This window comes from Pteropus vampyrus, unplaced genomic scaffold, assembly GCF_000151845.1.
Source record: "Pteropus vampyrus isolate Shadow unplaced genomic scaffold, Pvam_2.0 Scaffold19, whole genome shotgun sequence".
NCBI classification, from domain to species: Eukaryota; Metazoa; Chordata; class Mammalia; order Chiroptera; family Pteropodidae; genus Pteropus; species Pteropus vampyrus.
The window spans coordinates 16,489,026-16,514,057 of record NW_011888800.1 but is presented as its reverse complement, the minus strand read 5'-3'; the positions used below and the strand labels follow the sequence as shown (position 1 = coordinate 16,514,057).

The window sequence follows — 25,032 nt, the reverse complement described above, 5'->3', positions numbered from 1 at the left end:
AAGTCCTTGACTTGAGTAATGAGAAAGAAGTTACTAGCACGATTTAAATCTTCACAAAGATGATGTGGGGTGGTGAGAAGATCATTGGGCTGAAACGTTGATATTTTAGCCCAGTTCTGTCATAACATAATGCACAATCTTTAGTGAATCCCCTAACTTCTCCTCTTCCCCCCTGAGACAGAAGACAATGAAGGTTTATTTTTCACTGAAGCAACATGTACATTTCAAGCAACTGAAAACTCTACTTTTAGATAAACATATACACATAACTACCATAATTTTCAGTGTCACATACATTACAATGCACAAAACAGAAGAAGAAACTCTGTTAAGAGTGACCACAAGGAATTTTGCAAAAGGTCCTCATTCCCTTAACTTCTTAAGGCTTCCATTACTCTAGCTAAAATGTGTTGACTTGATGTTTAAAATTCTATAATTTAATAGGTAGGGCTTTAGCTAAGTAACATAAAAAATGAAAGTCCCATACTTCCCTCCCCAATGACTGAGGGACAATTTTTCAGTCTCTACAAGTCTTTGTCATTGTCAGGTATTTTCATAGTTTTCATATTACACAGTATTGATTTTAGGGGATTACAATCTGGTGAAAGAATGTATGTGAAGTGTCAACAGTAAATGCTAAATTCTTAACCACTTCTGGTTTAAGTTGTAAATGACAAAAACCCACTCTAGAAGTTTCAGCAGAACATTGATTTATCAAAGTATAAAGGCAACAACTAATGGTTTGGAATTGTTCTGTGGAGATGTGAATGCCATCGCTATTGGGCACAGTCAGCAAAATTCTCATCGCTGCTGTAGGAACTGAATCCTATCATAAGAGCCACCCTCATTCTCTTTTATTGCTGAGTACATTGCTGGTATTCTAATATAAGGATATAACAGTTTGTATATTTGCTAGCTGAAGGACATTTGAGTTGTTTCCGTAATCATTTTTGTACAGGATTCTGTGTGAACATAAATTTTCACTTATCTTGGGTAAATGCCAGGGAGTAGGTTTGTTAGAGCACAAAGCAAGTATATGCTAAAGCGTTTTTCCAAAGTGTCTGAACCATTTTCCAATCCCTTCAGCAATATATGAGAATTTCCGATTCTCTGCATCTTCACTGGCATTTGTCAATGTCAGGATTTTTGTTGTTGTTGTTGTTTTGTTTTGTTTTTAATTTTAGGCATTTAAACAGTGGTTTAGTGATATCCCACAGTGGCTTAATTTTCAGTTCTTTAATAACTAATTGATGTTGAGCATGTGTTTTATATGTTCATTTTCTAGCTGTAATTTTTTTTTGGTGAAATGACCAAATATTTTGGCATTTTTTAAATCAGTTGTTAGTTTACTTATTACTGAGTTTGGAAAGTTCATTTTATATTCTGGGTACAAGTCCTTTATCAGATATATAATTTGAAAAAAATTCTCCTAGTCTGTGGCTTTTTAAATACTTTCTCTTAAAAGCACTTTTTGTAGACCCAGAAGTTCTTAATTTTGATGTCATCTTGTTTTTCATTTTTTTTCTTTTATGGATCATACTTTTTTGATGTCACATCTAGAAACCTTTGCCTAACCCAAGATCACAACAATTTTTCCCGTATATTTTCTTCAAGATTTATAGTTTTATGTTTTACATTTAGATCAATGATTTAATTTTTGTATAAGATGCAAGTCATGGGTTAAAGTTCATTAATTATTCATTTAACATATGGATGACAATAGTACAAGCTCCATTTGTTGAAAAGATTATCCTTTCTCCATTCAATCGCCTTTGCATCTTAAAACAACAACAACAACAACAATTAACTATCTACGTGTGAGTCTGTTTCTGGACTCCATTTTATTTCAATAAGCTATATGGCCATTCTTTCACCACTATCCCTGTAATGTAGTATGTTACTGTAGTTTGAAATCAGAGAATGTGAGTCCTCCAAATTTGTTCTTCTTTTTCAAAATAGTTGACAATTCTAGTTCCTTTGCCTTTTCGTATAATGTTAGAATCAGTTTGTCAACTTGAATAAAAACTTCTTATGAAGTTTTGATCGGGACTACATCAATTTTATAGATTAGTTTGAGGAAAACTTTTACAATATTGAGTCTTTCCCTTGGTGCATAAAAGTTTGTATATTTACCAGTTGAAGGACATTTGAGTTATTTCTGGTTATATATAAAGCTGCAATAAACATTTGCACACAAGTGTTTATTATTATTACTTCCCTAGGCATACTCAGTAGGTGCTTTCTATCTAAAAATTTATGTCCTTTCTTTTTTCCTATAGATTTTATTTTTTAATTAGTCATCCTCATTCTACTTTTTTCTCTGTTCACTCATAGGGGAATAACTGGTAAGGTGTTGAAACTCCTGGTTTGATCTTTTAGTTTGCTTTTCTTTCCCACTACCAACATCTTTCCTTTTTACTTTCAGACAGATTGCCTAAACCTAATTTTTTAATCTTTCTATTGAAATATATACATTTTTAGCATTCTTTTAATTCAAAAGAACATATTCATTCTCTATTTATTTCTTTTTTAAAACACTTAGTGCCTTAATCTTGTTTCATAGATTCAGCTTCTAAGAATATGAATTTCTTATTTGAAATTTTCTTCTGCTCCCTGAATTGTGTTTCTTCTTTTCCCTTTTCTAATTGATATGTTTTAATGTCTTTCATGTTGAAAGTTTCCACATAATTCTGGTGATCCTTTGTTTCTTATTAAAATGTAAAAGTGAGGTACTAAAATTTGAGGGACGCTGTATAAGAGCTGGCCTCGTCAAGTAGTGACCTTCACAGTCAGATGAGTACTCACTCATTTATTTGAAAAACTAGCAAATTTCATTTTCTTGCAGGCTTTTTCTAGAATCATTCAATTTTCTTTTGAGAAAATGTCTCCAGTATACTGCATGGCATTATATACCTAGGTGTCAGAAATTAAAGCACAGGAGTCCTTGATCAATAAGTAAACTTTGTCCTAGTCCCTTAGTTTTCAGGAATGCTCCATTGGTTGGGCAGAATCTGGAATCTTTCTGTTTCTTTTGTCGGGATGGGGTGTGGTTGTTCAGAGAGGTAAATAAGCTTAGTAAGTATTTTATCATGAGTAGAAACAGAATCCTGGGAGAGCATGAGGAGAGATTGAGAATAATTCTTGAAAGCTCAGAAGAGGCTAGAAAGAGAAATCATCACTAAATCTGAATTTTGAAGTAAGAAGAGGTAAATTGATTAAAATGGGTGGGAGGCAGTAACAAAGAAAAGTATTTGCAGGAAGAAGAACCTATGCAATATCAAGAAAGCTTGGAAGATCATGGTTCATTCTGAAGCAGTAAGGAGTTAGAAGCTGTAATGTTGGCACTTAATATTTAGTCAGAGCAGAGAATCAGAATTTCATCTGGTTTAAAGAAAAATATAATTAGGTTTTTAAAATACATAAACCCTTTATCTTTCACATGCTAAATTTAAATGTTTGATTGCTTAGCTCAATCTGTACTAATTTATGTATTCCATTTCTATTACTTATATCTAATGACATCATTTAACAACTTTGGTCCTCAATGTTCTCATCTGTAAAATATAGTTAGTATCTGCCTGTAGCAGTCAAGGTTTTAATTGTGTGGAAAAGAAAGCAATACTTGCTAATATAAACACAAAAGAATTTTATAAAAGGATATTGGATTTCTTGAAAAAAATAGAAAACTAAGTTTGGATGTCATGCAATCATGACAAAGTCCAAAATCGTACTGCAGCATTGGTACTGTGGAGGCATCGTTGCCACCAGTACTGAGCACAGACACTGATACCTCTGATGCTAGTGGTTGAATGCAGCTGCTTGAAGCATTACACTGCTGCCTCTGGAAACCAGATGTGGCTGTAGTGCTGCCTCCTCCTTCACCAGGATGTAGTTTGTCAGGGGCTATGTATCTGATTGGCACAACCTAGAACATGTACTCATGTCCTGTGTATAATGGAGTAGCAAACAGTAAGCAATGGTACTGTTTTGCAGCTTCTCTAGGAAGACATAATTTTACCTCGTTAGGAGTGCGAGGAAACGGGGCAAAGACTGGGTAATTAATAATAAATGTCCATATAGTTCGGGTCATCAAAAGGGTTATGGAAGATAAATAAAACACTGTAATGTAGACAACTCTAAAAATGCCTGATATCATTAGTATTATCATCTTTAGCATGTCATCACCAGCAAAGGTTCTTGAATAAGTTTCGTATTACTTTTCTTTTGCTGTGTAACAAATCACTGCAAAACTTAGTGGCTTAAAAACCACAAACATTTATTATTGCAGAATATCTGTGAATTAGAGATTCAAGAGTGGCTGAACTGTGTGGTTCTGGATTCAAGAGTGATTGAACTGTGTGGTTCTCGTACAGAGGCTTTCACGAGGTTGCAGTTAACATCTCAGCTTGGACTAGGGAATCCATTTCCATGATGGTATATCTTGACATGAGGCAACCTCAGTTCCTTGATGGCTAGGCAGGAGGTTTCACTTCCTAACCACATAGACCTCTCTGTAAAACTGCTCAAATGCCCTAACATGTTAGTTGGCTTCTTCCAGAGAGAGTGATCCAGGAAAGTAAGAATAAGATGGAAGTTACAATGTCATTTTATGATGTACATGTGATAGTTACTCTCCATCGTTTCTACCACAATTTATTTGCTAGAAGCCAGTCACAATGTATAGCCTACACTGAAAGGAAGGGAAATTAGGCTCTACTGAATTTTAGGCTCTATAAAATTTTTGGACATGTATTAAAACCATCACAAGTTATTTTTTATTATCACAGAATTGACCAACTTAATTTCTTTATGCATTATTTCCATTCATTTTTATATTATAATGTTAGAGAATCTATTCTGATTTGAAGTTAAATTACACACACCCTCCAAAGATTTTTATCTGGTAAAAAGCTTTCAGTGCTTAAAGAGGAGAGTGGGTTGCACTGGATAGCATCTTATCACCAAAGAAACACATTTCAACTATAAATGAAATATTTGTCTTTTGTTCAAATACTTGAATCATACTGTATAGAGACTAACAGAAATCACTCTATCCCTATGGACGTGGTGAGAGGAAAGGGAGGAGGTATTGTTGTAATTCAAGGCAGTTTCTCAAGAGCACAAAAGTATTTCAGGGACACAAACTTAAAAATCTTCAGTGGCCAAACAGGTAATATAAATGGTGAAGACTGTAGAGTGTGTTGAGGCCTGTGATATTCGAAGTAAATTTAAAAATAACAACAACAATACCAGGCTAGCCAAACAAAACACCTGCAAGTGCCCAGTTTGGCTCTCAGCTACCAGCTCACTCTTCATGTTGAAATCTATAGGGTCTGACTTTTGTTGTTGTTGTTGTTGTTGTTGTTGTTGTTGTCTTGAAATTCTGTTTCTGAATTCATCAGTTTTGCAGCCAAAAGATTTCTTGAGCCAAAAGATTTCATCGGTTTTGCAGCCAAAAGATTTCTTTCTACCTAATTCAACTTCTCCATTTTACAGACAGAAATAATATTTAAAAAACAGGAATTTGGAGAGTCTGTGTCTAACTTAGTCAGAGATAAACAAGGTAATTCTCATCAATAAGTCTTATGTAAGTCATCTGGGTTAAGATGATTCCTTGTAGCAAACCATTTCAAGGATACAAAGAAGCAGGAAGATTCTTTAACTCTTACTATTTTCCAGGATTACAGTGCGTGGGAAAAGTTCAATTTTGTCAAGGACTGTATTGGTATACAGACCAAAAAACTGTTGTATAACACTTTCTTTAACCTAAAAGTTCTTATTTTCCTTTCTTTTCATTTTGTGGCTCCTAAAAGTATCTATGGCTCTGATCTGAGACCCAGAGAGGCTGGGGGCCTTTAAGACCACAGAGCTAGTTATGGCAGAGTTCAAACAAGAGAAATCAAGTCTAGGGCTCTTTCCATACCTGCACCTTTGTGAAAACTGAAGAAGACTCTGCTCAAGAGGTAGGATGAAGACTTGGGGATAGAGTGGGGATAGACAGATTAATTTTGAAATAAAACCCTGCAGACTTAGAAAGTAAGGAAAGGCGAGGGAAGTTTCTTAAAGAACTGGGGTCTGGAGGTGCCTTAACAATCTGTTACTTGCATTTCATTCAACAACATTATGTATCCACTATGTGCTTAAGCTGACAGTCAAGCACGGAAGCCAATGAAACAGGCAATTTCAATAAGTTGTAACAAGGGTTATAGCAGAGGAAGTAAGGCATCAGATAGTGAACTGCAGGAACACCTAACCTGCCTGGGGAAAGCAAGGTTCCAGATGAACAAGAGTAGGAACTAACCTGTCACAGAGGATGGTGAAGGTGAGAGGAATGTGGGAGTGGGAGGGCTTTCACATGGGAAGATCCAAGACATGTGAACTCTGACCTCAGAGGAGACCTAAAACTGGTGCCTGCCCAAATATCCTTAGTATTTGGGAAGCCAGGTTTCAGTGACAAGGGAGTGATTAAAATCTCTCCCCACCTGCTTCTGGGAATCTAGGACTAAGTTGTCCAGAGGGTTTGGAGGGTAAAGTAAAATAACTGAGAACTCTGAAGAAAAACTAACTGTCCCTCCCATATTTCTAAACCACCCCGTCAACTGTGGTACTCGGCCCATTCATAGCAAGGTTAGGGCACTGGTTTCCATGTTAAGTTTTCTACCCATTCCAGTTACCTGAATCTCACTGTTCCCTGCAGTAAGAGGAAGTCTTGAGGGGAACGTCCTCTCATCCCTTATCGAAAGTCGAGGCCGAGTCCTGCCACCTGGCCTACCTTGAACTCGAACATTCATCAACCCTGGAAGGACCGGGCACCTCGAAGGCTGTGGGCGGGCCTGTTCCGCCTCCAGTGAGAGCAGGAGGGAGCGCAGGTGCCCTGGGCGGCTGCGGCCGGAGGGAGCCGGGCGAGCGCGGCCGGGCGGGGCCAGAGCCAAACCGGGAGGGGGCCGAGACTGGGCTGGGGGGAGAGGAGAGCCGTCCGGGGCGTGCCCGGGGCGTTCCGGGGCGTGTCAGGGGCGTGTCCGGGGCATCCAGAGAGGCTGCCGGGCTGTCCCGCGGACCTTCTATTAGGCTGCGGTCCCAGGCTCTCCGCCGCAGTGCGGCTCGGGTAAGGTGGGCGCCCGCTGGGCTCCGCTTAGGCTTCGGGTCCCAGGCGGGGGGTCTCTGGCCGCCGCTTGCCTACCCGCTCTTAGAACCCGCGTCGGCCGGGTGTTTGGATACTGAGGGGCGGGGAAGGAAGGTGAGCTCCCGTAAAGTTGCTAGCTATATCCTCTTCTTTTGCTCCAAGTTTTTGCACGTGGAGAATTCCCTCTTCAAACTGTTGTCCAGATGTCACAGTCGTAGTGACCAGAGCCACTCATCTACGGTCCTATCGTGTGTGTGTGTGTGTGTGTGTGTGTGTGTGTGTGTGTGTGTATACGTGTATACGCGCGCGTGCATGCGTGGTAGGGGTAGGGGTCGGGGTCGGTAAGGGCCTCAGTATTCCTACCTGTGATCCTGGGAGGAGTCGGCTCCCAGAGACTTTTAGGGACCCTGTTGAGAGAGCTTCTTGGGACTCGGAAATAGAGCTTCTATGGAACCAGAGTCCACTGAATTAATTCCAAGGAGAGTTCCGTAGCTTGGAAAACCCTCTGGTGGCCGTGAGCCAAAGCAAGTGTGGCAGCTTGGGGGCGGTCGGGGGAGCGGGCCCGGCAAAACTTTCTTGCGGCGCACGCGCGGCTGAGCCAGCAATAAAGAATGCGGACACAAGACTTGTCGCAAAAGTCAGACAAGGGGCAGGAAAATAAAGGAGAAAGGGGGACATGTCTGCATTGATGAAAAATCTGAAGAAGGTGTACCAGGAATACTCCCTTCGCGATGGGTACTTCCTTATTCCACCCTCATTCATTAGAGCATTTTTTTTTGTACATTTCTAATAAGTTAACTAAGAAGAGAACGTTGCAGTACGGTGACCTTAACTTTTTCTTCCCTTCTCATTTTTATGCTAAATGAGTTCCAGGTGACCCTTGGAGACTAGGTCATCTGTTGGGAATATTTTTACCACGAGAAAGGGTTTGCAAAGTGTTTGTTCCTTTCATCCTTTTCCTATCCTCCTCCTCCTCCCCGCGCCAGCCCCGCTTCCTACCCCCTCGCGGTACCTTGTTGTTACTCTTCACCTAGGCTCAAGAATGCAACCGCTTTTGTCATGCAAATACTTGTGGTTAATTTGATCTTGTGACTTGTTCCTTAGTCTTCAATATTAAAATGCACCAATACTGTAAAGAAAACAGAGTTGGAGGAGAAAAGGAAACTCCGTGAAGTGGTATAGTAAAATGATGATTATTATTTTTTTAACTGCAATGAATGGGACTCTGTTGAATTCTAATATTTTCAAGTCTTTTAAGGAAGTTATTTTACAATTACAATTATTATATTAACAAAACATCAACTATTAAGTCTCTCCTTCTTTGAAATTTCTACCCAATGGAATGAATGTCTTAGAAATCTGAGATCCTAGTTAATAGTGGCCAACTGCAAATGAAGTGCATTTAAATTATGAAATTACTTTATGGAACCTTGGAAACAATGATACTAGGAATATTTCAAGGTTTCCAAAGTGCTATATTCAGATGTCTTTGGGGCTTGAAAAGTCACTTATTTCTGTTTTTTAATGTTACTCACAATTTGTGGCATCTTATTAATTTGTTAGTGCTTTATAAAGTCCACCTCTGGTGCCCTGTTTTGAAAGTACAGTTTTAGCAGTCATTAGTATTTTTAGATTTAGTTCTGTTCTAGACTGAATTGGAGGCTGGAAGAGGAGGTGGGAATCAGAACTAAAAGAATCTGTGCACCGAGTTCTAGTACCAGATCAGCTTTGAAGTTGTGGCAAGTCCCCAGATTAATTCTTGGGTCCTGCCAAGTCCTTTAACTTATGTGCACCACTTTTGTCTTCAAAATAAGGAGATTGTGATTGGTCTTAAAGGACATTCAGGTTCCTTTGAACTCTTTTATAAAAGGCAAATTCTTATTTCTAGAGCTAGGTATCACAGCTCTGCAGAAATATCTCTTCTAGAGTTTTGCTCTTCTTTCCCGAGGGTGTCCTAACATTCTGGGCACTGCCCCTACCCCACCTAAGTAAGCAGTTTAGTGCTGTGGTTAAGAGAATGAGTTTTGGAGATGAATCTGTCATCATTTTCTAGCTCCGATCTTGGACAAGGTACACATTCTCTAAGCCTCATTTTTGTCAAGTTTAGAATAAAGATAATAATAATGCCTAGGGTCATTACAAAGATCAAAGGAAGTTATGATCATAATGTAAGTGACAGTCTGTCTACAACCTAATTAATGGTACTGTTAAAAAACAAAATTCAACTGAGTAATTTTGAAGATCTAATTGGCTTTATTAAGAGATTCATCAATGGGGCAGCATTACATCCAGCAAGTACGAGTGCTCTTAAGGGTTGTACAAAATGGAAGGTCTTTATAGAAAGAAGGATAGGGCAAGGGAATTATTAACAAAAGAAAATAAAGGATTATTGGGGGCAGGGACTTTTTTTGTGTGTGAGGGCATTTATCATGAAGTTTGCGTCTTTCTGTGGGGTGGGGGGACTAGCGGGGGCCCTAGGGACAGATTGCCTCACCGGTGTTGACCAGAAAATGCCAGACTGGTGAAGATTATGTTTCTGAGAGTGGTGAAACTGCACTTAGATCAAGTATTAAATCTAGGTTTGGTATCATGGGCTTTTCAGCAAGTGTGACACATTTTAGGCCTGTGGTTTTCTCTTTAACAGTAGGAATTGTTTGTTTTCAACACAGATATCCCTCCTCTTTTGTTTAACAAGATGAAATTTAACCTGGAAAAACGTAAAGTCCTATGTGTGGATATTTAAAAAGCAAGTACAGAATGAGGAAGTTGTAATTGATTTAATCAGTCAACCTCATGGTTAAGTGACTGTATGTTTCCGTGGAGTCATCAATGAGTTGTGAGCGCCCGGAAAGCTGATAGGATTTTAGGCTGCTTGAATAAAAATTGAAACGTACTTCTATAGGCAAGAATATTTTTTCTACATATGTCTTTTGCTTTTTGTGCAGACTTTAGAGTTATACTTAAGATGATTATTTATTTACAAACTGACTTGTCTGGAGGAAGAAAGGAGAAGAAAGGCAATTCTTGGAGCCGTAACATATTTATTCATACTCTGACTTCCCCTCAACTTTTTTCAACCTCTTGCTATATGTTAAACTGCCTGACAGCAGAATGCAAAGAAAGAAAAGGACATATTCCGCCTTCTAAGTATTTATGGCATAGTTCAGGTAACAGACATAGGAATAACTACAACAGAGTGATAAGAGCTCTGAGAAAGGTAGAAAAGGGAATGCTGGGACCTGAGAAGCTCTAAATATCAACAAGGGGAGGCTCAAAGGAGTTAAAATTTAGTTCCAGTTTTAAAAGTTCTGTTACTGGACCAAACCGGGTCTAATTACTCAGTAGTTGCCAACCAAAAGACAACTCCAAAAAGCTTTTATGAGAAGGAAGGTACTTTATTTCCAGCTGGCAAGCAAGGACACACGTGTGTGGAGGGTGTCACTACCTAAAGCAGCGTATCCTTGAACAAAGAATTGGATTCGTTTTTATTCAGGGTAGTTATGCATATACATTTGAGCTTTGTTATCGCATGTACAGATGGGGACATACCTGCACATGCAGTTAGAAAACATGCCTATACATACCTCGCATGTGAAAAAATGGCAGAAAATCTGTGCCCCTGCGAGGAGATTTTAGTATTATAATGAGGGTATAAAAAGAATGATTTAAAAAGAGGTCAGTATAGAGTCCTCCAGGCCTCTTTGGCCAGCCTCAGATGGTTCAAGATGGATTAGACCCCTGGTTCTGCAAGTCATTCTGGGTTGATCCCTGAAAAGACAATTTGGGCATTCTTCAATGTCAGGGATGACATAGGTATGGGGAAAAAAGTTTGAATCTCAGCCCTTCTGTTAAATTCTTAGCAACTTACAGGACATGGTTACACAAACCTTATAACATCCAAGGTGATCTAAGTTGGTTTAAAAGTTAATGTAAACAAAGTTATGAATTCTAAATAAAAGTCTGTGCTAGTCTACCTGCAAGTCTCTGTGTGTGTATGTTTGTGTATTAAGTTACAGTTCCAGTTTTGTAAGAATTTGCTAGGTGGAAATGCTGAGAAAAAGCTTTCCCATGGGGAAAATTTGTGTGAAAGTACGACAGGGTGAGAGAGTGTAACAAATGCAAATCGTGGCATACTGTCTCTATGATGTCCAATCCTTCAATGGCTACAGAATGTTAGCGAATTAAAATGTTAGCAACATTTACCTCTCTGAGCTTTAATTTACTCAAAGGTAGAATGAGCAGGATATATTATTTTACATTATTAGATACTGATTTAACTTTCAAGTCTTTCCTACAAGATTGTCTACCTCAACTTTTTTGGAAGACTTAGGTGCATATAAAACACAAGACTGTCTGATTCACAGCTGGCAATCAACCAATGTGTTTCCCTTCATCAGTTTTATTCTCTTGATTAAAGAAAATACAATACTACTCTAATGCAGCCTTGAGTAAAGATGGGATTTATGATGTTTACACACATAAAAAGCAGAACAAGAAATGCTATAGCTGTTCTCGTTGTTTAGAATGTAGTGTGAAGTTCTATATACTTCCATATACTTCTCCCACCACTACCCCAACCTCCCACCACTACCCGAACCCCCAATCACTACAGGCTTTCCTTCAACACACTAAGGCTGCATTGTTAGCCTATGTTTTAGGGCCTGGCTCTGTAAAAGGAGTTGCACCCACACCTAAAGTTTTTTGCTGGCAAATGTTAGCATTCCTGCATTTACCTGATAGGATCTCAGACCGCTTTAGGCCTTGCTTGACGCACTTGTCATTGTTTCAGTCTGAGTTATTGAAGTGAGTCTTAGAAAACATTTTTATGGGGAAAGGATGTTAAATCTTGGTTTGTTATTTGGGAGTGCCAGAAGGCAAACTAAACATTTCGAGATGAATTTGTTATAGGATTTTACTCTCTTGCGATATTTCTTTGGTATTGTTTGTTCTTAAAATTATTTTAAATTTGGAAGACTTTGCTTCAGAATTCCAACTTCATCATGCACGAATGACTTATCCCTCTTATAAATGTTTGGGGGGGGAATTATTTTTCTACCTTTCTAGGTTCTTCTGGCTGGTCTAATAATCAAACTGACCTGAGACAGATTAGCAGGAGAAAAGTAAATATAAGTTTATTAACATATATACCTCCTGTACACGCAAGAGGGACCCAGGAACACAGAGTAACTCCTCAAAATTGTGGAAGCCACCACCTTCAGCTAAAGACAAAAGATGATGTTGGGGGTTGGGAGTCAATTATGGGCGGTTACCAGGAAGATCAGAGCAAAGAGGAGTAAGATTATTTTACAGATTTAAGTCCACATCTTTATTGATAACAGTTTCTAGAGATTTAGATATCCTCTTTCTAGTATAGTGAGAGAAATACACTTACAAATGGAGATGCCCCCCACAAATGGTAATTGGGGTCAACTGTGCTCTCCTTTACAAACATTATACAAATATCTAGAGTATCCTCTTTTAGGCCATATCTCCACCTGGATTTCAAAGGAAGAACTCAGGCAGTTTTTATTGCAAAGTCCTATAGAGCATGGAAATTTCTATACGCCAAAAAAATTTAGACAACAAAAGAATTTAACTACTTTAGGTTTCAGTCTTTGTCAGGAAAAATAGTGGTTTGAGGGCAAGGCCAGATTTGTTTGCTATGGAAGGCCCAGGTATTGACATTCTCACTAGGCTATGCAGACTAGGCCTTAAGTAAGTTTTTGAGAGAATTGTTCTTTTTGGTCATTCATTCAGTGGATATTGCTTTATTTCATCAATTAATTTGAATATTTAATTAATTGTGCTCTGCATAGGGGATACCGAGATCTCAAGTTCCTTAGCCTCAAATGTGAATAAGAATGTCTTTGGAGAGCTAGTGAAAATTTAAATTCCTCGACCCTATACCTCAGAGAGTCTGATTTACTACATCTATCCTGAGGCCTGAGAGTCTGCATTTTAATAAGTTTTGTGGTTAAATATAATGCTAATGGATGATATCTTTTTATTTTAATCAATGTTTTTTCTTCCAGCATTCATATACACATTTATATAGACTCTTCAAAGAATAATTTCTCTGCCTAAACCTTATCATTGCTGTTCAAGTGTCTAAACAAATCTAAACTTTGCCTTTAACCAAGTCATACTTAACTTTCTGTTCTTGTCATTTTTAATCCATAAAATAGGAACTTGGACTGGATTCTATAAATTCCCATAGTGTTCTTTAATTTGCTGCTTTTCTCTCCTTTGGATATAACATCTGAATTAGTCTAAAAATATATTCTTCGAGCACTTACAGATTAAGGTCCTTCTTTGAACAAATGAACTGTTGGATGAGATCTACCCAAAGTTTTGTGAAATTCTTAGACTCCTTAAGGTATCAATACACCCACTTTCTTTAGCTAAATTAAACACCAAGGCCCTTAGATTTGAGGTGGCTCTAATGCCTTGGTGACCTACATACGCAAACTAAAATCTAAGCCTTTAAATGCCTCAAGGTCATATAATTGACCTTGTCAACTGAAGGACAATCAATCAGAGCTAAATATTCTTTCAGCTATAGCCAATCAATAATTTCCTTACTTTGCTTCCACCTTTTCTCTATTAAGTCTCTCCCTGAGCTCATTCTGTAAGTGAAGCACTCCTAACCACTTCCTGTTTGGCGCTGCCTGATTCAAATCTATTTTTACTCAAATAAACTCTTAAAATTTGTAATATATCTCAATATATTTTGTAACAGTTCATTACCACCTTCTCATGTTAAGAAATTTAATGCATGTATGATTTCAAGACTATAAACTTGAAAAAATTTGGTCTATAAAGACTAAGCTATCTTAATTTTTTTTTTTTTTTTTTTTTTTTACTGTGGCTATAAATTACCAGCTGAATATTGCAGTAATTAAAGTTTCTTTGAGAACCTCTCTTTGATCCCCTCCCCAGATAGAGTACAGCCTCTTATGAGCACTCCATATACTTTGTGGGAATCAGGCCTCAGACTTTCTAACTCTGTGGTGATGGAAGTTCTATGGTCTGTCAGCATCATGGGCCAGGAATTGGGGCTTCCTCTCATTCTTAGGTGGTGACCAGAGGCAGGCACACAATAGGTGCTTTGTAAATACTTCTAAAGGGAATTAACTGCTACTTTTGAAATTACTGTTAAAATATTTATGTATATTCTATAACGCGTTTTATCATTTCCTCCTATTTTTTTTTAAATGTGAAAAGCTCTGTGCTAATTCTATATGCTTGCTTTTGAGAAATACAAAGTATTCAATTGAAATCACTATTTAGAGATTGAAAATAATTTTCAATAGTATTGCAATTTTTTTATTTAGTTAAAAGAAACAGTGACTGTGTTTATTAACACCTTTCAATGCCACATGGGCACGCAGACACTTTTTTCTCCTCTGCTTGAGGCAGAGGGTGGTGAGCATTTGAAGTATCTTTTTTATGTGCATTTTGATTTCCTATTGAACAATAAATACAAAGAGGAAGAACTTTTTGTTTGTTTGTTTGTTTGATTTCCTGAAAGATGACAGAGATAAACCAAGTTAGAGCAACTCTCTTGAATAGCTAATGTCTGTCTCCTGAAGAAGAAAATTATTTTCTGCCCTCCATGTTGATGTGTACAGAACATGTGTTCTGAGTAGCTTTTATTTTCACTGCCTCTTTTTCCAGTTGAAGTACAACATAAACTATTTTAATTAATATTGTGTCACCAAAAGGGATTGAAATAGCCAATTGAATTCTACCAAGATAGAGTCTTTTGATGAAAACATATCTTTATTGATTGTGGATGAAGAAAATCATTCTTAAAATGAAATCCAGAGAAAAATCATATCCCTCAGAGAAAATTTCTGAGTGGCAGGCTGAGATTAACATCATAAAATTGAATTTGTGCTTCAAGCCTTTGATGTAATCAGCAGCTGGGAGATGGTGTTGCCCTCGCTGTGCTCCCTCTGATTGTGGTGAATTATTGTGTGGAATGAAATAAGTGTTTCTGGTATCCCTCCTCCAAGAAATACAAACAAGGCATTACTAGCTAGTTTCTTTCTAGTTAAAATGGCTTGGATCGATTCAAGGCCTTTCGGGCTCACATATACCCATGAACTATAGGAATTGGGCGTTTATTTATACCCCTGGGACAGAATTTCTTGACGGTGACTTCTTTGGTCAGTAGAAAACCAGCAGAGCAGAGACAAGAGGGATCTTTTTGTCAGGGACTTCTTTTTAGAATATGCAGAGGCCAGGACATATGAGAAAATACTACATTTGTCTGGTTTCTAGTGGCCTATAAGTCCAATCAAGCCCTTCCCTGTCACCCTTGACTACCTCTGACATATACTGTATTGAAATCATTGCAGTATAGAAATCTCACTTTGTACCGTGAGTCTTGTTTCATGGCACCAATGTTACAAATGGGCTTTTTTTGTTGTTTTGTATTAAGTCTTGATGCTTTGAAAACACTCTTGCCCATACATGCACTTCTACACATGTAATGAATAGGTTTTATAGATTAAGTGGAGAAAATCTATTTAGACATTTACCCTCAGATTAAAGAGTGATTTGACATTTTAACCACCACTGTGGTTGAACCTCAGTTGTTTTCGTTCTGTTTTGTTTTTAAAGAAATAGGTGGACTCACTTGTCTGTAAACAAACTGTAAACAGAGAGTGGTGCAATCGTTGTGTACTCTCACTCTCAAGCCCTTTGAGACCTGGGTGGTCCTTGAAGTCTCACAGATCTAGGATGTAATTCTAGCCAAGGAATTTAGATTCACCAAGCCTGCTTTCCTAATAACACTAATGAAATGAGATAATGCCTGGGAAAGCCCCCAGCACTACATCTGGAACACCTATGATTCTAGTTACCATTCAGTAAAACACTTGTCAAATTGAATTTATAACACTATGTTTTAGAACTGAGAAAAAAAGCAGAGAGGACAATTAAAGCAGAAGGTAGAGATGTGTTCTGGAACAGGGAAAGTGGGGGGAGCCAGGACTAGGAAGAATGCTGTAAAAGGTGAGATAGGGGAAGATCAAAATGAGGTAGAATTTGCCTTTGCTCATGACAGAAAATCCACTGATGAATGATAGCAAACGCTCACCTCCTGTGTCTTGAATTAATACTAGAATGGGCTGGAAGTCCCAGAAAATATCTTTTTAAAAAATTGAACATTTCAGTAAAGCTAAGGTTCCTTTGGATTATGACCCTCAAGTCCTGTCCCTCCTCTACCACTCATTCCAGACTACCATGGAATTCATAAGCCTTCTTGATGTAAATCTGTTTTTGACCAAGCTTCTGGGATCCTGGAGTGTGCGAACGTAGGTGTAAAGGCTTCCCTGGCAGAGGTGTCCCTGTTGTGTGGACAGTCAGCAAACACTAAAATCATGGTCATTAGGGTGCCTTCTCCAAATAGGACTGTCTCCGCAGGTCCATATTCCTGCCTGTGGGAGTGCCTTCCATGTTTATTCTGAGAGAAAAGGAGAATCATCGTAATGGCAGTGGCCTGACTTCCAATGTCAGCTTGGGCTGAAGTTTAGAGAAGAGCAGATGTCAGGAAGGAGACAAATGGCCCATGGGAAAAGGCAATATCTCTAAGAGAGACGCCAGGGTGTAAGGGATATACCATCAACGACCATGGGAATGAAGCAAGCTTTGCTCTTGTACCTTGGGAGTACTCATCCCAACCTACTTTGCATCAGCTATTTATGTATTTATGACTTGACTTATAAATTATAAATTTCTAGAGGTCCGAAGCCTTTTTTTTTAAATCTTTTATTTACTAGGGCTTTTAATAATAACCTGTTGATTGAAAAAAATGAATATAGTCTTTTCACAGGGAGCCTATAATGTAGATAGAAAGGAGATTTATCACATAAAAGAAGTAGGGAACAGAATTTAGTATAGGATCAATTGTGTGATTCAGACGAAAATTTAAGTATATGCTTCAAGAATTGATATATGCATTATTAAGCTGTACGTTCTGACTAGAAAGAGACAAAATCTATTGGCTTGTGTGTTAGTTTACTAGAGCTGCCATAGCAGAGTATCACAACTAAGTGGCTTAAGTAACAGAAGTTTATTGTCTCAGTTTTAGAGGCTCGGCTTCTGAAATCAAGGTATTTAGCAGGCTTGGTTCCTTCTGAGGGCTGTGAGGAGGAATCTGTCTCATGCCTGTCCCTTAGCTTCTGGTGGTTTGCTTTCAGTATCTGGCATGCCTTGGCTTGTATCACCCCATCTCTGCCTGCCTTCACTTGGCTCTCTCCCCACGTGCGTCTTTCTCTAAATATCCCTGTTTTATGTAGATGCCATTCATATTGGATTGAGGGCAACTCTAATCCACTATGACTTCATCTTTGTTTAATTAATTATACCTACAATGACCCTGTTTCCAAATAAGGTCACATTCTGAGGTATCGGAGATTAAGACTTTAACATATGAATTTTGAAGTGGGCTCAATTCAACCAATAACAGATCGGAAGATGGTAGATTTTGTTTTACTTTGTCAGTGTGGTACCTGTGGCATTCTATCTTCATTTCCCCTCCTTAATTCACTTAATGGAAGCTACTATAAATTATGAATAATAAAGTGAAGGATTATAAATGACAAGAATCCTCCATTTGTACTACTGCTTACTTAGCAGGATTTTGACACAGATTTTGAGATTAAATAAAAGACTGCTAATAATAGCGGGTAACATTTATTGAATGCGTACTATCTAAAGATTTCTATGGATTATCCCATTTAATGCTTATATCAACTCAATTAGATTGATATTATAATTTATTGACATTTTATTGATGAGGAATCCAGAATGCAGTTGTAAAGTAACCTATCCACGGACAGTAGAGTTGGCATTCCAATCCAGGCTGACTAACTCTAGGGCCTCACTACTGGGTATATACTTTCTCCTCCTTAGTCTTATTACAGCCAAGTAAGGTAGCTATTATTCCCACTTTGTGGATGAGTAAAATAAACTTTAAAGTAACGAGGAATTTGCTGGGTCACAAAACCAGCAAGTGTGGAAGATTTAATGTTATCTCCCTGCAGAAATCTTTCCCATGTTTGATTTTAAACCCCACCAGTGTTTCCTCCCCAAACATCCTTGCATTTACCTTACATGGCCCTGATCATACCTTCGGTGACTTGGGATTTGCCTATCTCTATAGTCATTGGTGATCTCCTTAAGGTTTGTGAATATCTTTGTCTTTCTTGTCTACTTCTCCAGGATCTTGCATAGTCTCTGGAACCTAGTAGATACTCAAGTATTTGTTAATTAAATGTATATAAGTAAAGGCAAAGGGGCCAAGGAAAAGGGAGGCCAGTTGAAGATACAAGAAATAAGGGTTAATAAAGGGAGGAGTAACTGAGGTGACTGAGGTAACTGAGGTGGGGTGAAGATAAAAATGTTATTATAAGAGATTAATATGGATATATTAGAAAAATAAGCTAAAAATAAGGAAAAGATACCAATGTCGAAGTGATGGAAGAAAGCTCACTCATGTCAAAGTGCCCGATTGTTTTGGTTAATTGGAGGGAAAAGTTATCAACTAAGAAGGTATGGATATAAGGAATTGCCTGGGTTGGGGTGAGGTTTGGAAAAGGTAGAGGAAAAGAATTCACTATGGGAATGGATTAGAGATGTGTTTCCCAGTACGACTTTATGTAGTACATAGCAAACACATCGCAAATAACATACATACTTACACAAGTATTTATTTCAAAAAAATATAACTAGTACATCATACTCCTTGGTTTTATGGATATTAATGACTAAAATCATTCTAAAGGAGACTTTTATAGAGCTTAATTTATTCTTAAGTTAATTTAAGACTAAAAATAGAGTTAATTTAATATATTAGGCAAATAGTTTTACATATTATACTTGGATATGACCCCAAATGACTCAAGATTAGAAATAGGTATATAGAATTCATGGGAAAAAAATTTTTGTCTAATAGCAGAAATAGTTAAAATTAATCATGAGATGACTGAGTTGTAACTATTTTAGGGTCAGAAACTGTGTTTTTCTGTTTTTGTGTGTTCTCTGCAGCCCAACCCACCTTCTTTAATATATTTGGTTTTCAATAAATATTTGTTGGATTTGTTTAAGAATGAACTAGTAGTAATTTTGTTCATGTTAAATATCTCTAAGTATAAAAAAGATTTTGTAAAATTTATAGAGTTTAATGTAGAATAAACTTAAAAAAAAAAAATCCACTTCTTAAAGCCTAAAACTAAGGCTTTAGACAAATGGATTGGAGATTCATTAAGTTGTTCACTGATTGAATATAAAGTAAAGGAGCTATCCAGAGAGAATGATTTGTCTTTCTTTCATTTCTTTTACCACCCAAATGCTATCTCTTTGACGTCTGTAAATGGAACATGCTTGGCATTAACTTGGCTACGTGAGCTCTGTTGCATTACAGCCTAATAAGTGAAAAGGTTAAGTTTGAAGGTAATACAGTACTTTGTGAAAATCTTTGACTCACGAGGCTGGGAGAGCTGAGATCTGATGGGAACCTCATCTGTATAGTGATAGGAAAGTGATTTCTTGGCTACTTTGTTTTATGCATGTTCCAGATCATGAGTGTTTGGAGTTCAGGTATTAATTTGCATATCTGTTTAATTCTTCCCTTGATCTTTGAGTTATTTTACCTACCTAGATATTCCCTACCTAAAACACATCACTTTCTAGAGATTCTTAAGTGCCAGTTAATCACTCGATAATAACATTTTTGGAGGCGTATGGCTTTGATACTGGTTAAGGGTTAACTCTGAAATAGTCATGCTCCACTGGGTAGTCCAGGTGGAATTTTATGTGTAATTCAAATATGCCTTCGGCAGTTTTTGACTTTGTAGAAACTTTTTTTTTTTTTCTACCTTTTCTAAGGAATGATCTGATTACAACCTGTTGATAAAATAAACCTTTTGCTTCAGGAGCATTTGCAAACAGGTTTTTGGGGGACAGGGCTGGCTTCCTTCTACTGAGACCACACCCAGCTGTGTATGGAACCCTGAGGCTGCTTGTTTCATATTCCCCTGTGGTTAAAGTAGCTCTTACTCTGGCCTATTCTCATACTCAGATACTTTCTCTGCAGCATTTTTCTACTCCCTCTGTGCCCTCCCACAATTTATTGCCACTTAGACTAGCTGGCTCTGTGAAATCAGCCAAATTGATCTCCAATCTATTTGTTTTTTTCAATTTTATTGTTATAATTTACATACAAGAAACTGTACCTATTTCAAATGTATAATTTGATGAATTTTAACATTCCAAGCTCTTGTAACCTAAGCTCTAAATAAAACTCCCTCTGGGCTCTAGATGACCAAGTTATCTTTTGTGAAGTAAAGAATCATGAGGTAATTCACTTCTGTCCCTAACAGCATCCAAGTATGAGTTTTGAAGAAAGTGGGTGGGATTTCTCTCCACTTAGGAGATGAGATTTCAAAGAGGTCACACAACTCTAAATAGCAAATCCGAGATTCAGACTCAGATCTGGTTGTATTTAAAGCTTATATCGTTAACTGCTGCACTATTTTTACTTTCCTCACAGATGTTATTTTGTTCAGATTATTGTCATGTATGGTAACTAAGGTTTTCATCTATTTTTTGGTCAGCTGTCTTCAGTCAAGGGGTTTGAGATTTGTCTCTGACTTTGAGGCTGGTGAGGCAGAGACTCAGTATCTGGGTGTGTCCCTGAAGAAAGCTGTTTATGACAAGGTAAACAATTCCAGTGTCCAGTAGACACCAGACACAAAACCACATTTGCATCATACTCATCATTTCGTTAGCCTCACATAAGTCAAAGAGATAAAAACAAATCCTCACAGGGAAGAAGAGGAAGGTGAGAAGGAGGATGAGGACTTTAATGGTGTGGTGTCTTTTCTGGTACTTGCTAGATATTGTATTTATGGAGAAAAGACTAGGAAGTGTTAGCCCAGTTTTTAAAGGCAGTGGAGACCACTTCGGAGTCTGAATGCATAAGAAGTTTTACTGTTGTTTTGCTTGATTTTTTTATTTATTGTTTACTTGGGGTTTTAAAAAAGTTTTAAAGAACTACCAAAATAACAGATTATTTTGCTTAGAAGATTTCTAAGACTTTCTGGTGGGGAAGTCTGGGTGGACTTTGTCATGGTGTACAGGGGGTGAGTTCTGGGTGATTTATTACTAGTCAGGCTAGTTCTGGTTCTCACTAAGTTGCTCTCTTCCTGGGTTACTTTGACCAAGAAACCAACTTTCCTAGGCCTTCATTCTCTCATCTGTAGAATGAGGGAGGAGGTGATAGCATTCTTCAGGGCTCCCTTTTGGCTGTAACCTAGGGTTGCCTGTGGCCCTAGGATCCCTACAAGAAACCCAGTTCAATTTGGATTTCAGATAAACAATAAATAAGTTTTTTAAGCATGTCTTATGCAATGGACAGTAATCCTTTGTGTGTGTATATGCATGTCCCAAATATTTCTTAGGACATACTTACACTAAAAAAAATTACTTGTTTTATCTAAAATTCAAATTTAACTGGACATCTTGTATTTTTATTTGCTAATCTGGCAAGAGTTAACAGCTCTCAGCATGCATGCCTCACCAGGAGGCATATTTCTTTGGTTTGGACTCTATAGCTTTAAATGATTTCTGTTCCTACATAGGTTTTACTTGGTGTTCCCATCCTTTTTATATCAAAACATAAATACAAAAAATGATTATCTTTGTACACACACTGGCTTGAGGGTTTCAATTTCTCTCATCCCTATATCAACTATTCACAGTCCAGTATGTGCCATGGCATATGGCTAGGAGGCTCTGATTTATTTAATTTATATCATAGTTGACCACTGGTTTTTAGAACGGAAGCATAGAAAACTCTGTTGTTAAAATCCTGCGTCATTGAAAATGAAAACAGTAAGTATTCTGCAGATTCACCTCAAGAAAGGTGTTCCTTCGATCTATAAGATGTGTCCATCTGGTAAAGATCCTTATTTGGGACGTCAAGCTGTTATTAACACTTTAAAAATCAACATTAAAATGGGGAAAATCATAATGATTTCATCAAATTAGCTTTTTCTAAAAAGGAAAAATATTCACAAACTTCCTCTATTTTTAATGACTAAAAACCATTAAAATAACAGTCTGAAACTTCTCTTATTTAGAAACAAGATGTGGGAATTATAAAAGTAAATGATATTATTAACCATAAAAGGTAAGGAGTCTTAAGCATTATGGCACAAATGCTGTTTTAGTCTTGTCTGATATGTATCTAAATTTTAATGTATATTTAAATATGTAATGTTAAAATAACATGTTTAAATTTAATATGCTTTTCTTTTATAATTAGGTATAAATGGAATTTGTCTTTATATAAAATTAAACTATCAAAATCAGCTTTATCACACATACTTTAATAATTACTAGATGCAAAATGTTTTTTCTTAAAAATGTTTTTACTTATACTGTTAAGAAATAACAAAATAATAAATATATACATATGAAAAGGGTTTCGAGAGACTATATATTATTGAAGAAGGGGACAAAAATCAAAAGAAGGCAAAAGTTGAGGAAACACCAGCTATTCTTGTAGGTCACAGCACACTCTTATCTGTGTTCTCATAGCATTTGCACATGACCAGAGCATTGTGCTATGTTGTTTCATAGTATCAAAGTCACTATGGGAAAATTGATTGGTTATATATAGATATATATCTAGATATGTAGATATATATATACAGTTATATAACTATATCTAGTTGTATATAATTATATAGCTAGTGAATAATTTATTTACATAGGTATTCTACCTGTAGACTATGAGCTTCTTGAAGGCCATATTCTCATCTTGAGAATCCATTGTGGTATCTGGGTAGGCTACAGTAAAAAATTTGTGTACAAATTATTTGAGAGTCAATTAAGAGAACATTTCATTCATGTGTATAATTATTACAATAGCTATCTATACTGATTATATGATAAAATATTGATTTTATAAGTTACAGAATACAGTATCGAAATCTAAAGTGTTATATTTGGTACTGTGACTTGGTGCTATGACTAGATCCATATGAGGGAAATTTATTTGACTTTTATAATATAGGCTATAACTTTATTCCTGTCTGTAAAAGTATTTCTTTTTTTATGTTCATTTTTTTTCCTCCAGTGGAAGTGTTTGTTTTACATTTCTTTTAAATAGGCCAGATTTAGAAGGCATTTAAGGGCCTGTAAACATCTATCCATAGTCTCATTTTAGACATTCCAAAATATTATTCAGGCACTCAAGTTTAGAATACTATAATTACAAATTGAGGGTTGTGATAATCCCTTTCCAAATATTTTACTACTCATCTAGACACATAATTATTTGAAATGGGATAGTATACTTTTCTCAGGGGCATAACTTACTCTGCCACATCAGAGTTTCCCTCTAAGTTAGAGACTCTACAATAGACTTTTTTCCTTTGAGATTTATTTTCGATTAGAGATTTCTGGGGAATTATACAGTGTTTCAGAAGACATGGATTTACTCTCTCTCCTACTGATAGCAAGGCACAAAGTTTCTGGGGTAACTATTTAAATTTTGCTCCAGAGAGAGAGAGAGAGAGAGAGAGAGAGAGAGAGAGAGAGTCTGAAAAAAGTGACTTCCGAATGTGCAACCTTTTAATCCATTACTCTTCCTTACTGTACAATTCACTAGTGTCGCAGAATCTCCGAATTAGAAGTCTCATTGTCAGCTTTCTTATACTCGAGGAATTGGGATTAGATTAATGATCTCCAAGGCCACTTCTTGTACTACCTTCTAGATTATGGGAGTTTGTAATATGAGTAATATATGCAAGGTATAATGGTAGCATAATATGTATATTATACCCATATGCTCTTATTTACATTATTTATTCCTCATAAGAAAACTGAGATGTAAGGCAATACAGGTGTTAGTATCCTCATTTTACTACATAGTACCCTTATAATCTGGAGATAAGTGGTAATAGTAGCCCTAGAATTAGGTCTCTGAATTCCAGGTCTGTTTTCACTACATTTAGCAATCTGGATTGTTCAGAATAAACTCTGGTTAAGACCTGATTTCTTGTGGCTTTGGTCCTGGTACTTTCTGTTTTCTAATTGAATATGTTAGAAATCCCATGACTAGTAAGGGTTTTAATCTATGAAATGTTTTGACTTATTTTTCTAAACTCCAAGTGCCTAATACTTTGTTAGATACTTAAACATTTGCACATATTTGCATGGGTGGTTGCTTTACTAGACGTGAGTCTTTATAATGTATATATTCCATCATTTATTCAGCAAATAGTTATTGAGTGCCTGCCTGTCCTAAACCCTTTTATAGGCCCTGAGAATACAACTATGGACATATCATACTGAAGTCCCTGTCTTTGGAGGAGAATTTAAAATCTAGTGAATTTGAAATGAATTTAATATGAATAAGAATAAAGTAAAAAAATGTAATGGTGAAGAAATTTGCTATGGGTAGTTGTTGCTATTATCTCAAGGTATGAGAGCTAAAATTAAAATAACAGTAATTTACTGAATGCCACCCTTGATTCTACATTATATACATGTTCTCATTTTACCCTCACAATACTCTGAGCTAGGTATCATCATTATTCCCATGTTATAGATGAGAAAAATGAAGCTCAGAGGGATTAAATGACTCGTGTTTAATTTTAACCCAACTTAAAGTTCATACTTTCCTTTTGGAATATAGAGCTTAAAAATAATAAAGAAAATAATTTATTCAACCGTATTTATTATTTTCCTATTCAAAGCACTGTATTTCAGGTACTATAGGGAATGTAATAATGATTAAGAAATGATTCCTATCTTTCACAAAAGCTATAAAAGGAAGAAGCATCAAGATCAGTTTGGTTAAAAGAATATTCATCAGATACCCAATATAG

General features: G+C 36.9%; 1 protein-coding gene across 2 annotated transcripts in view; it reads left to right on the top strand.

Annotated features, from left to right (window-relative positions):
• Positions 1-7,034: 7,034 nt before the first annotated feature.
• WDR72 (WD repeat domain 72) overlaps positions 7,035-25,032 on the top strand; it is a 216,534-nt gene continuing 198,536 nt past the window's right edge. For both annotated transcript variants that reach the window (XM_023527871.1, XM_023527870.1), the window contains exon 1: positions 7,035-7,237. The gene's annotated coding sequence lies outside the window, so the exon portion shown is untranslated. The remainder of the gene's footprint in view (positions 7,238-25,032) is intronic.